Raw genomic sequence first — 11,559 nt, forward strand, 5'->3', positions numbered from 1 at the left:
ATATATATATATATATATATATACTTTTATAAACTTTTGGTTATTTTTCACTCCAATTGCCCCCTCCACCTCCTCCCTTTCCCACTAAAGTTCTTCTTCCCAACAAGTCCCTACTATTTTAATTCTCCTTTTTCTTTTATTGAAAATAGATCTCTTTTTCATACAATACATTCTGATTATGGTTTCCCGTTCCCGTTCCCCCAGTTCCTCCCCACCTCCCCTCTCATCTGGATTCAGGCCTTTTCTGTCTTTATTTAGAAAACAGGCATTTGAACAGTGTTGAGCAGACTCAGACCGTGTCATCTGCAGAGAGGAAAGAGCAGGAGGATTTCAGGCTATTGGTGACACCATGGAGAACAACAAATTTACATATGAAGATTATCAGAGCACCACTGAGCAGCTTCGGTCTCACACTATGCAGTGACCTCAAGGGGCAGTGATCTGTGGTTCTGGGTTAGGAGGTCCGACTGCTAAATGAACTCAGGTCCAGGTCTTTGAGTACAGTGAGGATACCCAACTTTTCCAAAAGCACAGTATAAGGTCATGTTCGCTGCCCAGTGTTTGGATTCCTGAATGGCAGAGCCTGTGTGATGATTCAGAGCAAGTTCCATACGTATGAAGGTTACCCACTGTTAAAGGTGATATTACCGGTGAGGGTTTTCCATCTTCTGGGTGTGGACACTTTGATAGTTACCAATGCAGCAGAAGGGCTCAACCCCAATTTTGTAGTTGGAGATATCATTATGATCTGTGATCACAAAAACCTACCTCTCTGAGGCCCCAATGATGAAAGGTTTAGAGTTTGTTTCCCTGCCATGTCTGACGCTTATGACTGGAATATGAGGCAGAAGGCTTTACAGGCCTGGAAACAAATGGGGAGCAATGGAAATTATAGGAAGACAGGCACCTATGTGACGTTGGAAGGCCCCGACTTTGAGACTGTGTCAGAGAGTTGCCTGCTAAGGATGCTGGGAGCAGATGCTATTAGCATAAGTACAGTCTCAGAAGTTATTGTTGCACGCCATTGTGGGCTTCGAGTCTTTGGTTTCTTGCTCATGACTAACAAGGTCGTCATGGATTATGCAAACCTGGAGAAGGCCAATCACAAGGACGTCTTAGAGGCTGGGAAAGCAGCCGCACAGAAACTGGAACAATTCATCTCCATTCTCACGGAGAACATTCCACCCCGTGAGCACGTGCCAGCTGTCTGGCCTTAGAGGGCTCTGGTGCATCCCTAGTGGGGTCCACATAGATGTCTACTTTGGTCCCTTGCTGGGGTCACTAGTCTCTGCTCTTAGATTGTCACAGAAAGGGAAGAAGATTTCTGCCCTTCCCCTCCTCCATGTTCTTCTACCATTCTGATGTCTGGCCCTCTTGCTTAGTTGTCTTCTCAAAACAATCTAACTTTCATTTCTCTGAAAGAGCTGGAGCTTGTGCCCCACCACACTTGGGAAATATACCTTCGAACAGTACCTTCTAGTCTGGGAGATCACACACATGTTCCTCTAGGCCAGTCTGGCTCCCCTAAAGCACAAGAGACCAAAGACCAACCCAATACCTCTTGGATTTTATTTAACACTATGCTTTCAGAATAAAGAGATCAAATACTTTCTTAAAAACAAACAAAAAACAAAAATAAATAAAAAAGGCATCTAAGAAATAATAAAGAAGATGAATACAAAACAACAAAACAAGAAAAATGGGCAAAGGAAATATACAAGAAAAACACACAGACGCAGAGACATTTACACATTTAAGAATTTGATAAAAACCCAAAACCAGGAGCCATAATGTATACTCAAAGGACCTGCAAAATTAAAGAAAAAAATGACAACATTCTGAGACAAAGACCCTCCAAAAATGCCATTGAGTTCCTTTCCTGTTGGCCATCTGCTGTTAGGCATAGAACTTATCCTTACGAGTAGTTTGTTTCCCTAGTGAGACTCCCTTGGAGAAAACTAACTCTTCACTTGTAAGTGGCTACCAATTGGAGACAGCTTCCACTGAGTTTATTAGGGTTGCTTGAATGAGCAGGATTCGGAGGGTGTTTTCTGGAGCATGAACAATTAACAAGTGGGTTCGCCATTGCACAAAGTGCTAAGCCTTCTCCCAGCAATCATTAATTGATAATAGTCCCTCAGAAAGGGCTATCAGCCCTTCCACTATCCACAAATGCCCTACTTTACTCTCTATTGCTGGGATAAACACCATCACCAAGAACAGCTTGGGCTGGGAAGAGCGCACTTCCACTCACAAGTCACAGTCCACCATCAAGAGAAGCTGAGGCAGGAACTCAAAGCAAGAGCTTGGAGCAGAAACCGTGGAGGAACAGTGCTTACTGGCTGTGTTCAGATGAATAAAATCTTCCTTCCAGTACTATGAAAACTTGCCAGTAGGGAGGATCCTTCTAGCTCTATTCTTGGCCTCTATCTCTCCTTCAACTAATGAGTATGGTTTTCAGCAGTACATTCTCCCCATCTAGTTCAGGGGGCTACCCAAGCATGTTGACAAAAGCCTGATTATTCTGGTACCCTCTGAGGATGCCCTAAGCAACAACTCAAAGGGGGGTATCTTGCATCTGGCCCTGGAACTTTTGTTTAGTAACTTATGCCTTCTAGAAGGAGCACTATTTACTCATGCATGATGCTTAAGAAGAACATTTTGAGCTAGGGGGCCCAATGCCCCATCCCTGGGCAGTCACTAGAAGAGAGCTATGGACTAATACTCTCATCTACTTGGGAAGCTGAAACTGAAGCATCACTTGGGCCTAGGAGTTTGAGACAAACCTGTATAATATAAGCAATATTCCAAGACTTTATCTCCAAACAACAGCAACAAGGCAATAAATAGCCATGGTCTTGCTGACCTACAGGAATCCATCAACCTTGAATACCTTTTCTATATGTGTTGCTTTTAATGAATAAAAAAGCGGCTTTTCGGACAGTGGCTTAACAGAATATAGCCAGGCTGGAAAAGTTATAGTAAGAAAATAGATGGAGTCATGAGATGCCATTAGGTGCTAGAGGAGAAAGACGCAAACTGCTAGTCAGAACATTGTCAGTAGTCCACAAGCCTTGTGGTAAAATATAAAATACTAGGAATGGATTAATTTAAGATATAAGAGCTAGCTAGCAATATGCTTAAGCTATTTATTGGTCAAACAGTATTGCAAATAATATAGTTTCTGGGTGATTATTGCAGAACCGAACAGTACAGAAACCTCTGCCAATAGTAAAACAGAAAAAGGCTGGAAAGGGAGGAATAAGAACAGGAAGGTGAATGAAAGCTATTGTGGGAACAATAGTATGAGGCGCAGGTTCACTGTCACTGTAAACGAAACACAGCACACATATCTCACAGTAGAATTTTTCTGCCATGTGTCTAGATTCCAAATGTTTTTAATTATGAAAAGCCCCTGAGCCCCCTTTTAGGGGATGAGTGCCCACAGGGTGGGCGGGAGCCACACTGTCAGTGGGGCCAGTTGTTTCTCCTTTCTTCTCCTTCTGGGGCACAACCTTTGAAGGGAGAACATATGGAGAAGAGCTATGAGTCTGGGAAGGATACATAAATTCTGCAAAGATCATGGTTGCAGACACAACTGGCTTCACATCAGAAAAATCTTTCCAGGGTAAACATTTTGTTTAAATATTAAACTTAAGCAAAACCAGACAGCAGGAATTCAGGCAACATTGCAAAGAAAAGCAGCAATGTTTTCAAGTGAAAGGGAACAAGTTAATGCTTCCCCAGACGGACAGGCCCTCATGACACAGAAAGACAGCTGTGCCCTGAAGATCCCTGCAGGCTTCCACTCTTCAGAGTTGATGCTCTGGCCCTGGCTGGGATGCTTACAGATATCAGTCATTGCTCTTAGAGCTATGCCTTAGCTCTTGTGTTGATGGTAGGAATAGACAGCCTGCTTTGCACACCCATATATTCTCCTCCACTATTTCTTTTCTAGCATTAAAAATAATCATCCTAAAAGACAGGTACTATAAAGCCCTCAGCTTTCGATGGCAATGGGAAACAAAGTACCGAAAATCAAAAGATCCTTCAAGATATTTCCAGAGCAATTTCACAAAGGAGGGCATGTTCAATTCTGCTCTTATCAACCCTGTATTTAATTTGTTACCCTCAGTGAAAATTTGTAACCTATATCCAATGTCTAATCAATCTATGCTGTACTATATACAGACACGGGGAGAATGCAGATGTAACAGGTATAAGCTAACACTGTTTGTCCTGTGGTCTGATTTATAATGAACTTTCCAGCTGCTCACTACAGAAGCACAAGGAAGGCCAGCTTGCCTCTGACTGAGAATGAAATTACTCACATGACCCATAAACTAATCAATTGCATAACTACTCCTAGGTCAGGGCAGATCTTAATTGAAAGCCAATTTTAACATCCTTCAACATCAAGGAGTCAAGTAAATGAAGAACAGCTCATTTTGAAAGCTGGAGAACAGTTGTTGAAGGGCGCCATGCATCCTTCCCCTCCCTGAGGGTTTACATGCAGCTAGTGGTTGATAGGGAAGGATATTTCCTTTAGTGTTCAGTCATGGGTAAGGTGTTTATGTTCCAATACACAACCCTAATGAAATTCACTGGACTCATTGGAATACATGCACATGCACGCACATGCACACACACACCATGGACGTGTATTAGTTGGGAGTGAGAGTAGGATGTTGAATGACAGGAATACTTATGAAATGTGTGATAATAGTGTAACAAAACCCATTTTCATGCTGTCTCAATGACAGCAAAAGAAGTTAAGCTCCTTAGAGCAAAGTGAAGAGTTGCAAATTTCTTAGCATGGGGACGAGATAGCTGTATAGGTTGGTTTACTGTAGCTCGAGTCTATAAACTGAACACTCAGACACCTTATTTTGTGTGTATCTGGGGAAGTTCATGAATGTGTGTGCATGTTTCTATGTATGTAAACGTGTAGGCCTCTTGGGTATCTTCCTCCTCACTTTCTGCCTTATTTTTGAGGCAGGGTCTTTCCTAAAACCTGGAGTTCATCAGTTGGATGCATTTGATCCGACTGGACAGTGAGCCCTAAGATCCTCCTGTCTTCACTTCTCAGTGCTGGGATTGCAGGCACAAGTTCCCGTATCTGGGTTTTTATATGGATTCTGGGGATTCAAACTCCTCATATACCAAATGTCTCAAAATTAAATTTTAGGTACATAAGTTCAAATTTTAAAGAGGAATCAAATTTGTAGGAAATATCTAGAGAAGTAATTTTGATTTCTAAACCAGAATATGAATAAAGACCATTTGATGGATAATAAAATATGTTTAATCAATGGTTCTATTGACAAAATATTAGCCATAAACATAGCTCCATACCTGAGAAGAAATTACTAAAATAAACCCAAAGGATGTCCTTGAAATGGGATTTCTGTGTTTTTGAAAAACAGGAATAGAACATGGAAGAAAGAACTATAGTAAGACAAGACAAACATAGTAATACAAAGGGTTCATGCATGTACTGGGGAGCTGAAAAGGGCTCTCTCACTCCTTTAACATACAGACGAAGAGTATACGCTCAGCAGAAGCCAAGTACCTCCTCAGGGTGACTTGTGTTGGATCTTCTCCAAAGACAGCAGGACCCACAGAAAGTCAACTTATCAGAAATCCATCCTTTCTTCCCTTTTTGACAGGACAGTATGGAACCAGAGAGCTGTGTTTAAACTGGAAGCAGTGATGGAGCAGCTTCTGTGGTAAGGCTGCTTATGTGCTATGGTTGCTAAGCCCGGAATAGTGTACATATGGGTTTCCGAGGTAAGGCAAATGAAATAGAGGAACGATTTTTATCTCTGTGGATACTGGCATCTAAACTTAATCCTTGCAGTGTCTTCAAACCACAGCCAAAAGATGACTTTAAAACAGTTTAATACCAGGTCAAAAATCCCCCCTTTTTTTCTGTCAAATTTATAGCCCTATATGGGATGAAGGGGAAAAAAAAACAAGAGCAATTTTCCTTGGGTGGGGAGGACTAGTTAGTGTCTTATACAGGTAGAGGAATTTATGTTTCCATTTAAAGTTTGACATTTTGTATTCTAAAAAGTTTACTTTCCCTTCTATGTCTGTATCGTATACAGTTTACAAAATACACTGTCGATATTATAATGTATTTTTAAAGCCATCTTTTTCATAAGGCCAGGCACAGTGGTGCATACATTGCTTTTAGGATTGGGGAGGCAACAAGAGGAAGATGGGAAGTTCAAGGTGAACCTGGACTATATAATGAGCCCCTGCCTCACACTGGAGACATTTGATGGACAGTGGAGGGTCCTTCCACATGGACATCCTCCCCTAAGTTATTAAGAACAAAAATCCTATTGATTATTTTCCAGAGTCAGCAAAATCCACAGTTAAAATTAAATGTGAAGTTGAGGTGGAATAATACTATAGCTATCTTGTTGAATGCTACTTACCTAGAATTGACTTGTAGATAGGAGCCTAAGAGCTGCCTTTAACAACCCAAGAGGCCACAGAAAGACTTGGGGTGCAGAGGATTCCTGGGAAATGCCAAAGATGAGTCCAACAGCTGTTATGGATTTTGCCACAGGCTTGGACCTGGTAGACCCCAACAGTTCTTTTTGCAAACAGCCATCACCAACTGATATGGTGCCCACAAATCTGGCAGCATCACGAATGGAAATGTAAGAGGACCCCAGGAGATAAAACATGTTGGCAAGGACCATTTGTTCATCATGACCCTTCTGGGACCCGAAGGCTCTGAAGCAGTTTCGCAGATGTTTGCACAACATATGCTGTACTAGGAAACGCTGGTGAGGTAGCACAGCATTTCCAGTCCCCATCGAGAGCCCAGTCAGGATCCCTTCCCATGTGTATTTTAAAACACGCTCCTCTCAAGCTGCCTCTTCCAGAGTGTGCACGCACTGTGGGCCCCAGAAAATGTCGTAGTGTAATTGCTGCAGCTGAGGACACTTGATGCTCCTTTCACTGCCAAAATATATTAACAGAGGGCTTTTCCGATTTCATTCATCCTCCCGGAGCCCTCTTCACCACACATCCTTTCTGCTTCATTTATTTTCATGAATCTTTCCTTCCCCATGATTGTTTATTTCCCTTTCCTATTCATAGGCGGGCAGGTGCAATCACAGCTTGCTCCTCTTAAGAGGGGTGCATGAACAAAAACAAGAATTCCTGCCCAGTGGCATAGTTTTAAACGTGCTTGATCGGGTGTTTTACCCTTTACCCCTTCTCAGCCCCCTAAGGTGAAGCCCATTGCATTAGGAAGCCTGGGGTCTCACAGGCGGTACCTGAGTAGATTCTGCAGAGAGCTCAGGGGACATGGGAGAAATAGGACAGTGCAGACATGACTGAGATATGATCATACTAGGAACTTGCGCTACCGTGTCCCATACACTATTCTGTGTGCGTCACAGTCATAGCTTCGAGATCTGCAGTGAAAAACAAACAACGGTCTACACTCCGTGTCAAATCCTGTTACTATTCATATGATTTTCATTGAGCAATTTAGAGGAGACACTTTGAAACAGTGAAATACTTCTATATGTGCAAATAAACAAATACATGTTTATGTGTTATACACACACCACATATCAAGTTGACGGGAAAGAAAGGAGGTTGAAAGAGGATGGAAAACAACCAAGAAAAATAATTTCAAATGTTGGGAATATGGGTCCTTAGATAAGAGTGCCTATTCTACAAACATGTAGACCTCAGTTCAAATACCTAGCACCTGTGTTAAAAGCCAGATATGGCTATGTGTAGTGATGTGACGAGCAGGCCTGCTTTTCGTCCCACCTGGCTCCCGCACGGCTAGCTTTACACCCGAAATAACAACACACAAATTGTATTCTTTTAAACACTGCTTGGCCCATTAGCTCTAGCCTCTTACTGGCTAACTCTCACATCTTGATTAACCCATATTTAGTAATCTGTGTAGCACCACGAGGAGTGGCTTACCGGGAAGATTATAGCCTGCATCCATCTCGGAGAGGAGAGTCAAGGCGACTGCTTGAGGCATCTGCCTCACTTCTCTTCTTCCCAGCATTCTGTTCTGTCTACTCCACCCACCTATGTTCTGACCTATCAGGCCAAGCAGTCTCTTTATTAATTAACCAATGAAACAACAGATAGATAAAAACACTCCTACATCAGCTATGTATACCTATAACCACCACTGCTGTTCCTTACTATTTTTATTTATGTATGCATGTGGGGAGGTGTCCCCATGGGAACCAGAGGAGAGCACAGGATCCCCTACAACTGGAAATTGCTATGAACTGAACTTGTGTCCCCTGGAGATGCAATATGTGTTCTTAAGCTCTGAACCATCGCTCCAGCCCAATTTCTGCTGTTTTGAACCACCTTGTTTATAGTGTTTTGTAACAGTGACCAAATGAACAAGACAGTATATTTACAGATAATCCACCATATCACACAGCTGAAACTCGAACGGGGGACAATGCCACTTTTCCACCAATTCTTTAAGTCCATAGTTGTGGCTTCACTACAGACGCATATACAGTTGCAGGTCTTAGGCGATATCTTCACTGCCTGCTTTACCTTTATGTGTCCTCTATTTGGAAGGCAACAATAAAGCTGTGTGTGAGTATAACTTGTTAACATAATAATCTGCCTAATGCTAATGATCTCAGTAAAGACAAGAGTATGAGGTGATGAAGTGTACCCCAAGGAGTACCCCAACTGGCTGGACGTGGCTACTAGACGACTGCTGATGGCGAGGAGCCACTTGGCAAAGAAAGCACAGGAAGGTTTACAAAACTGACTCAGCTCTATTGAGTCTTCCAGCTTGCAGGCACATTGAGTGGGCACCCAATTAAACTTTCTCTTTAGACAGACATACTGTTACAACTGAGACTCTTAGTTGAATATTTTTGATATAGACACTTTGTGTACGTAGGACTCTTCCAAGCACGCACGCGCGCACACACACACACACACCATATGTTCATGTGCATGCATATGCACACACAAGACTTCTGCTACTAAACATTGTTGCAAAAGACCTATTTTGAATAAGTGAAAATTATTTGCAACTTTTTTTTTCTTTTACACATTTCGGGTAACAAAGGGACTTTGGGCCCAGGCTGTCATCATTATGACTTCACAGCAGTGAGTGCACAGCAGTGGCTGGGGCTCTTTGACCTTGATCAGCAAAAGCATTTCTTCTGGCTTTGAAGCCCCTAGGAAAGGCATTTAACTTCCCAGAAAAAGCAGGCCTGCCTTAAGAGGTTTTCCAGCTGCCTTTCCACTGTTCCTTGTGTCTCCCCAGTTCAGATTGTTTGGATGACAGGAGAAAGTCCCTGAGAAGATCCCTGGAGTGAGGGTACAGTAACTTCAGGGCACTTAGCAGGGGCTAGGACCAGTCTGTTATTTAGAAGTAAATACTGATTTTTTTTGCTGGGTTACTTGAATGATTGTTAATAATCTTACTTAAAAATTACTAAACATATATATATATATATATATATATATATATATATATATATATATATATAAATTTTAAAGCACTGCTAAATCACCCATATTCCTCCTTATTAAAATCACATTTCTGGGGCTGAAAAGATGGCTCAGTGATGAAGGGCACTGCTGCTCTTGCTGAGGACTCAGGTTCTGTTTGCAGCACCTACATCCCTAACTACAGTTCCAGAGCATGTGATGCCCTCTCCTGGCTGTCATGAGACTGTACTGCATACTTATGATACACATACATACATACATACATACATGCAGGCAAAATACTGGTAGATATAAAATAAAATATGTAAATCTAGAAACCACTTTTTGGTGATGTTTTAAGACAGCGTTTCTCTCTGCAGACTGGCCTTGAACTCACAGAGATCCACCTAGCCTCTGCCCCCTCTCCCGAGTGCTGGGATCAAAGGTGTGTGCCACCATTGCCTGCTGAGAAACACTTTTAAAAAAACAAATATCTTTGCTTATTTTGCTTTCACATTAGTTGTAAATCTGTCACGGAATCAAGGCCCTAAGGCAGAGAGGTAGTTTCCTTGATGAGAATGCTCTTTCAGTTAAAGGACAATCACAACGTAATTCTCACCAAGATAGCTTTAAGTAGCAATTTTAAAGGCTTCATCATGTGAACCTACCTTGAAAGGAAAACTGAGAGCAAAAATTAGAAGGGCATGGAAATCACAAAGATGTTCCTGCATCATCCAGAAGCTGGAGTGCTTAATATTTGCTTTACAAGAAAGACAATTTAAAGAATTCTACTACCTATAAAACGATATGAAAATTAGAGTATACATGTGGGGAAGAATCTATGGAAACATACGCTTTGGGCGTTACTTAAATATTGTGTCTTTTTTACTGTTATATACTAGAAAATATTTATCAGAGAAAGGAAAGAATACATATATACCTAGCCTGACCTCGAATTCAAAATCTTCCTGTTCCAGTTTCCCCATTGCTGGGTTTGTAGATAGAGGGAGCCACCACACCTGTCTTGTAGGTTGACTCTTGGTGGAAGGCTCAGGAACTCACACTGTTATGACATCACTCATCCATAAATAGAGGAAGTTAAGTCCTTAAATAATATCAAGGAATGAGTGATGGGATAGGGTATGATAATCTATATGCCCCAGATGGAAACATGATGTGGTTTCTGAGTGAGGGCACTCCACTGAAAGTGTAACGGTGTCTAAGGGCAGACTGGACTAGGGTACCTCCTGGTACAAGCTGGTATAACAGGAGCATAGGGCTGCTGATATACTGGGCCAGTTACAAGCCACCATTACAGATGTGAACTTGAAGGATTACACAAAGGACAGAGAACTCTGGTTAGGAAAGTTATAGACAACTTCATGTTTACATGGATACAACCCAAAGCCATCTGCCCTGTTTAAGAAGACCTCACTTCCAAGGGGTCTCCAACTGACCAGAGGGGTCTTCAACTCACCCAGATGAAAGGCTTGGGAGATGAAAGAGTTTTCCCACAACAAAGTGCAACTGGTTGTGTGTCAGAGTTATTGATTGATGGTCCCTCATCCTGAAATCAGATACCCCCTCAAGCTTACCAGAGTAGCCTCTCTTAGATAGTTTGCTTGAGAGGAGATGGGCAAGAGGAGAGAGCTAAGGAGGGTGATGTCTGGGGCTGAGTATGCAGTGGAAACTCAGAAGGCTTTGGGGAGCAGGATCTCTCTCTCTCTCTCTCTCTCTCTCTCTCTCTCTCTCTCTCTCTCTCTCTCTCTCTCTCTCTCTCTCTCTCTCTCTCTTCTCTCTCTCTGCTGTCCCCTGCCCTCACGTGAGTGAACATGAATGATATGAAAAAAGGCTTTGGAAAAATAAATCTTTTGAAAAGTAATTCTGTGTTTACTGGCTCAATTTGACCTAAAAATACTTTTACTCAGGCTGCTGGGCCACAGCAATCCTAATCTGAGGGACCCATAGAGCAGAAGCACCTGGCAATCACATGTCACCTATGAAATCTATCACTGCTCAAGTATTCTACCCTTAGACACCCCAAGGTGGTCGGAGAATCAGAAAGCAGACAAATGCTTTAGAGGAAACTAG

General features: G+C 42.2%; 1 pseudogene; it reads left to right on the forward strand.

The window, feature by feature from the left end:
* Window positions 1-340: 340 nt before the first annotated feature.
* On the forward strand, window positions 341-1,217 carry LOC119815349 (annotated as a pseudogene).
* Window positions 1,218-11,559: the final 10,342 nt, after the last annotated feature.

This window comes from Arvicola amphibius, chromosome 5 (assembly GCF_903992535.2).
Source record: "Arvicola amphibius chromosome 5, mArvAmp1.2, whole genome shotgun sequence".
Taxonomy (NCBI): Eukaryota; Metazoa; Chordata; class Mammalia; order Rodentia; family Cricetidae; genus Arvicola; species Arvicola amphibius.